At 42.9% G+C, this 6,552-nt stretch overlaps 1 non-coding gene across 1 annotated transcript; it reads right to left on the bottom strand.

Annotated features, from left to right (window-relative positions):
* Positions 1–1,058: 1,058 nt before the first annotated feature.
* On the bottom strand, positions 1,059–1,165 carry LOC133635476 (U6 spliceosomal RNA). The gene has a single exon (XR_009822070.1). It is a non-coding gene; the product is annotated as a U6 spliceosomal RNA (small nuclear RNA).
* Positions 1,166–6,552: the final 5,387 nt, after the last annotated feature.

Here is a 6,552-nt window from a genome sequence, read left to right as displayed (position 1 = left end):
ACCCGTGTATTTCTAAATCCACTACTTTATCAAAATATATTCTAAATTGTGAAGTACTTAAGATCACTCTGCTTTTTGCACATAATTTAATAGCAGCAGCCAAGAGGTAACTATAAATTTAAAAAGAACAGCTTTTAAGTACGTATCAATATTTTTCTTAATTCCCCTTCAATATTGTGGTGGTGTGACATCATCCTGGTAAATGGTTAATGGATTATACTTGTATCGTGCTTTTCTACCTATTTCCACATTCACCCATTCACACACTGATAGCGGGAGCTGCCATGCAAGGCCCTAACTACGACCCATCAGAAGCAAGGACTTAACCAACGTGACTCGGATGGCGTAAGGGTTCGAACCAGGAACCCTCAGGTTGCTTGCATGGCCGCTCTACCAACCGAGCCACGCCGTCCCTATAATTCATATAATTTGCAATGAAATAGGCTAATATTTATATAGAAATCTTTGTGTTTTTATTTGTATTAGTATTAACATTTCAGCTTTTCCTCATTACATTATGTCCATTTCAGCTGTTTTTTTTTAAATATTTACAATATTTAACTTCAACAATGTGCCACGGGTCCATCAAAAAAAAGAGCCATGTTCCTCCAATAGCCCCCTGGCCATATTTTGATCACCACTGGTGATGTGTTGCCGTATGAACAAAAATAACGTCTCCAAACTGTGTTTTCTTAGCACTTATGGAAGTGATAAAAGTTGTGTTTTCTGAATGCAATGGTTTGATTGATTGATTGAGACTTTTATTAGTAGGTTGCACAGTGAAGTACATATTCCGTGCAATTGACCACTAAATGGTAACACCCGAATACGTTTTTCAACTTGTTTAAGTCGGGGTCCACTTAAATTGATTCATGATACAGATATATACTATCATATATACTATCATCAATCAATCAATCAATCAATCAATCAATCAATGTTTATTTATATAGCCCTAAATCACTAGTGTCTCAAAGCGCTGTACAAGCCACAACGACATCCTCGGTGTCGAGTGGGTCTGATATAATATTGTGAAAGTCCAACACATCAGCGAAAGAAAAATTTGGAAACGCTTCACGAGTTTGCGTGTCATCCTTGCGCAGGGAACCATGCTAATCTTCTCTGTATCGTTCCAATTTTAGTATGTGTGTTACCGAAGTAACACATCATCATAATACAGTCATCACACAAGATAATCACATTAATTATTTACATTATTTACAATCAGGGATGTGGAGGGGGGGGATATGGACATCAAGTAGTGGACATAGAGAGAGAGAGAGAGAGAGAGAGAGAGAGAGAGAGAGAGAGAGAGAGAGAGAGAGAGAGAGAGAGAGAGAGAGAGAGAGAGAGAGAGAGAGAGAGAGAGATCAGAAGGCATAAGAAAAAGAAAAAGTATCTGCATTTGATTGTTTACATTTGATTATTAGCAACCTGGGGAGGGTGTTAGTTTAGGGTTGTAGCTGCCTGGAGGTGAACTTTTATTGCGGTTTTGAAGGAGGATAGAGATGCCCTTTCTTTTATACCTGTTGGGAGCGCATTCCACATTGATGTGGCATGGAAAGAGAATGAGTTAAGACCTTTGTTAGTTCGGAATCTGGGTTTAACATGGTTAGTGGAGCACCCCCTGGTGTTGTGGTTATGGCGGTCATTTACCTTAAGGAAGTAGTTTGACATGTACTTCGGTATCAGGGAGGTGTAGCGGATTTTATAGACTAGGCTCAGTGCAAGTTGTTTAACTCTGTCCTCCACCTTGAGCCAGCCCACTTTAGAGAAGTGGGTAGGAGTGAGGTGGGATCTGGGGTGGAGGTCTAAAAGTAACCTGACTAGCTTGTTCTGAGATGTTTGGAGTTTAGATTTGAGGGTTTTGGAGGTGCTAGGGTACCAGGAGGTGCATGCGTAATCGAAAAAGGGTTGAACGAGAGTTCCCGCCAGAATCCTCAAGGTGCTTTTGTTCACCAGAGAGGAAATTCTGTAGAGAAATCTCGTTCGTTGGTTAACCTTTTTGATTACCTTGGTTGCCATTTTATCACAGGAAAGGCTAGCCTCTAGAATGGAACCTAGGTAGGTGACCTCATCTTTCCTGGTGATAACAATGTCACCTACCTTTATGGTGAAGTCATTGACTTTCTTAAGTTTGATGTGGGACCCAAACAGGATGGATTCTGTTTTACCCAAGTGTATGGATAGCTTGTTGTCAGCGAGCCAGGTGCAAGTTCTACAGAGCTCAGCACTGAGGATTTTCTCCACCTGTGACTTGTCCTTGCCGGATACCAGCAAGGCAGAGTCATCCGCAAACAAAAACAATTCACAGTCGCATGCCGATGACATGTCGTTTATGTATATTAGGAACAGTAAAGGTCCCAATATACTGCCTTGGGGGACTCCACAGCTCACAGAGAGGGGGGGGGGGGGGACACGGTGCCGTTCACCTCTACCACCTGCTCCCTCCCCTCCAAGTAAGATTGCATCCAGCTCCATGAGGTTTTGTTAAATCCGATTGCTCTGAGCTTATCCAACAGTATAGTGTGGTTAACGGTGTCAAAGGCCTTCTGAAGGTACAGCATGACCTTGCCGCAGTATTTGCCCGCGTCCACCTCATGTTTGATGTGGTCGGTCAGATAGAGAAGGCATGTGTCAGTGGAGTGGTTAGTTCTGAAGCCGGATTGGAATTTGTACATGAGTTTATTAGTGGCAAGGTAACTATCGACCTGTTCATGAACTATTTTCTCCATTACTTTCGAAACGGAACTGAGAATAGAAACAGGTCGGTAGTTGCCAGGTTCCAATTTGCTTCTTTTTTACAGAGGGGAGTTACTCTTGCTATCTTAAAATCTTTTGGTACTTGGCCTTGTATAATTGATAGGTTTATTATGTGCGTGATGATCGGGGCAATGATGGAGGCAGAGTCCCTGAGGAATCTGGAGGGAATATTATCAAGGCCGGTGGCCTTGTTAGGGTGGAGCGCGCTCAATTTTTTAAACACCTCATCAGCTGTGACCATTTCTAATTAGAAATCATCGTTGGATACTCCTAGCTTTCTGTAGAAGGCTTTAATGTGTTCTACACTAAAGCGACCAGAGTGGTGGGACAGCTTGTTGACAAGAGTTGCGGCTATGCTGGTGAAAAAGATGTTAAGTCTGCTAGCTACCTCCATTTTGTCTGTAATGAGGGAGTCACCCTCCTTGATGCTGATGTTGGTGAGTCTTGTTTTAAGTTTCTGGCTGCAACCAGGAAGCTGGTTGTTGAGAATTTTCCAGAGCTCACGTGGCTTATTTGTGTTTTCCTCTATTTTGTCGTTAATGTAATTTTTTTTAAGGATTTAGTCAGGTTGGTTGACTTATTTTTTAATTTATTGCATTGCTTTTTGAGAGTTGAAAGGAGTAATTTGAGGTTGATATTATTGGGTTGTTTATCTACTTCTGTTTTACATTTTTGGTATTCAGAGTATTTCCTGTCTCTGTCTTTTATGGCAGCTAATAGGTCCGGATTCATCCATGGTTCCGAGCGGGCTTTGATCCTGACTGTTTTCACGGGAGCCATGTCATTTAGCATCTTTAGGAACGCCGTTTTGAAGCGATCCCAAGCAACATCGACCAGGTTGCTCGCGAGCACAGGGGACCAATCCCACTCATCTAATTTTAAATTGAAATTGTCATTGGAGTATTTTTTGAGGGATCTGGATTGGGCTGTCTTGTGGCCATTGGCTTTAGGTTTAGCTATTTTACGGGTGCAGAAGGTTAGATAGTGGTCGCTAAAACCACAGATCATGACCCCACTATTTGTTATTTTAGGCCGGTCTGAAGTGAGAATGAGATCTATGGTTGATTGGGTGGAATCACACACCCTTGTGGGTAGCGCTATTAGCTGGGAAAGACCGTGCAGATTACAAAACTTGCTGAAGGATCTGAAGACAGGCGTATCTTTGCGTTGAATATCTGTGTTCAGATCCCCAGTTATAATCTTCTCCATGTTGTCTGTCCCTGCCAAGCATTCTTCCAAAGCCCCATAGAAATCACTCTGATTAGGGGGTCTATAAACAGTCCCTATTAGTACGGGCTTAGCGTTTTTTTAATTTGATTTCCGCCCACACAGATTCCAGGTCATTGTGGTTAAGATCAGTGCGAGTTATGTATTTAATATCCTGGTGAATATACATACAAACGCCCCCACCGTGTTTATTCCTATCCTTTCTGATAACCGAAAAGTTTTGTATTTCTATCTCTGAGTCAGAAATACTTTGATCAAATTTGGTTTCAGAGAAACACAAGATTTTTACCTTCGTGTTGAGGAACATTTCTCTGATTTGGTCGAGTTTGGCTCCAGAGAGGCTGTTCACATTAAGGTGGATGATGTGTAGTCCACTGGAACCAAAAAGAGCATCAGAGTCCGCTGTGTTGTGGTACTGACCAGAAAAAATGTTGGTTATTATTGCTGTTGAAGTTGAAGAGCAAGGAGAGAGAGGAGAGAGAGAGAGAGGCATATTGATCGTCCTCCAGGTGAAGGGGGAGGGAGAGGGAGGGGGAGGGGCGGAGTTGGAGAGGAGGAGAGGGGGAGGCCAGGTAGGGTTGCTGGGAGGGGTTTCCTTTTGGCTGGCTTTTTTGAAGACAAAGAGAAAGAGAATAACGAAAATGTTTGTGTAAAGGCGCCTCTAAATCCTGTGTATGCCGCGTCCTCGACCGTCTGGGACCGGGGAGAGGCTGCGTGGACCCCCGCCATCTCGTGCAGTTCCCCGCAATCACCGATGTCTGGGTCGCCGTCCACCGCAGCCGCCGCGTCGTTCACCGCCGCTGGGTCGTTGCCTTCTCTGATGACCGGGTCGTCCTCCACCGCCGCCGCCGAGCCTCCGACCATGTCGATGAACGGGGCGAAGTCCTCCGCCGAGCCGCCGACCGCTGGAGCACAGGTGAGCTTGAGCTGAGATGAGCCGGTAGCCGAGTTAGCTTCGATGGCGACGCTAGCAGTAGCATTGCTACTCTTCGCCAGTCGGGACAACATTAACCGTGTTGTTGCAGGTCCAGGGTTGAGTTCAGTGTCTCCTGATAGTAGAAGTAATATTAGTATTATTGACTTTCTGTCTATCCTTCCAGTCAGGGGCATGTTTCTTCTGCCTCAATGTGCAGACAAGCACGATGCTAACACGTTAGCTCCAAAGCCAAGGTGCTTCGCCGATGTATTGTCGTGGAGATAAAAGTCACTGTGTATGTCCATTTCTCGTTCTTGACTCTCATTTTCAAGAGGGTAGAGTATCCGAGGAGGTTTAAAATATAAATCCGTGATCCACAGTAGAAAAAGGAGGAAGTGTGGGATAATCCGAGCAGTTGTTTGGATTCCCGATCGGGAGCGAAAGAGGGTGTGACCGCTCATCTCAGCGTCTCGGCGTACCCTCATAACAACATCCTTGCCGGGCTTGTGGAGGCGGATCTCAGATCTCACTGGTGCTTGAATACTCTCATGACAATTGTATTGTTGACAATAAAGGTAAAGTATTGGTATTGTTCATTATCAATAGTGCTATTTCTATTGGTATTTGTATTGCTCAATTTTTAGTGTAATAATGCTCATTGTCATTTCTGTATTATTTTTTATTTTCGCTAACTGCTTATTTGCTATTACTTTTACCATCATATTTGTACATGTCGTATTTGCTGATGTTGCTCTATTGTTGTTGTTGTTGTTGTTGTTGTGTTTGCTGTTGTTGTTTTTGTCTCTCTGTCTAATCCCCCTCTTGTCCCCACAATTCCCCCCTCTGTCTTCCTTTTTTTCTCTTTCTATCCCCTCCTGCTCCGGCCCGGCTGCACCAAATGATAATATAAATACATTTAATAAAGTCAAATACAAATAAGGCAACAAGAGAAGTATCCTACACTTCTCTTTTGTAAAGTAAATCTGAACAGCCGATATGGGCATCTACATCAACTATATGATTTGCCTGAGAAGCTGGACAGGACAAAAAAAAAAAAAAAAAAAAAATTAAAATAAAAGATTTAAAAAAAAAATTAAAAAAAAAAAAAAATACTCTCATGACCGTTTGTATTTGATTACCAGAACAAATGCATGACGAAAGACAACAGTCCTCCCTTTTACTTCCCTAACTCCTTTCACGTTTAATGTGTACAATACGGCAATCTATGTATTGTTTTCCGGGTTGGTATCGACTTGATATCAAAGTATCGATACTTTTGACAGCTCTAACACCATGCACACTTTTAGATTTCTAGGCATTTGCCATATCCACAGCTTAGTGCGAATCAACTTACAGCCGTTCACCACACACATCTACGATAACGCCACTGTGGGCGAATCCAGATGCATTTTAAATAAGCACAGAAAAATTGGCTTCCTATTTTTACTAGTGTGGCGTAAACCCACGAGAGATTTATACCCTTATGCTGACTGAAGGCGTGGCGTCGGCAATCTTCATGGCTAATTGTATTACTCTACTAGGTCTTTCCGATGTATGTTTTCTAAATTGCATTTGCAAAATAACCGGATGCTATTTTTGCTTTCATCTTGACTTCTGTGTTGGCAGCAGGCCTCAATCTCGTCGCT

The sequence above is a fragment of the Entelurus aequoreus genome, linkage group LG19 (assembly GCF_033978785.1).
Source record: "Entelurus aequoreus isolate RoL-2023_Sb linkage group LG19, RoL_Eaeq_v1.1, whole genome shotgun sequence".
In the NCBI taxonomy this organism is placed as follows: Eukaryota; Metazoa; Chordata; class Actinopteri; order Syngnathiformes; family Syngnathidae; genus Entelurus; species Entelurus aequoreus.
Note: the sequence above shows the minus strand (reverse complement) of the source record. Positions and strands in the feature narration are given on the sequence as shown.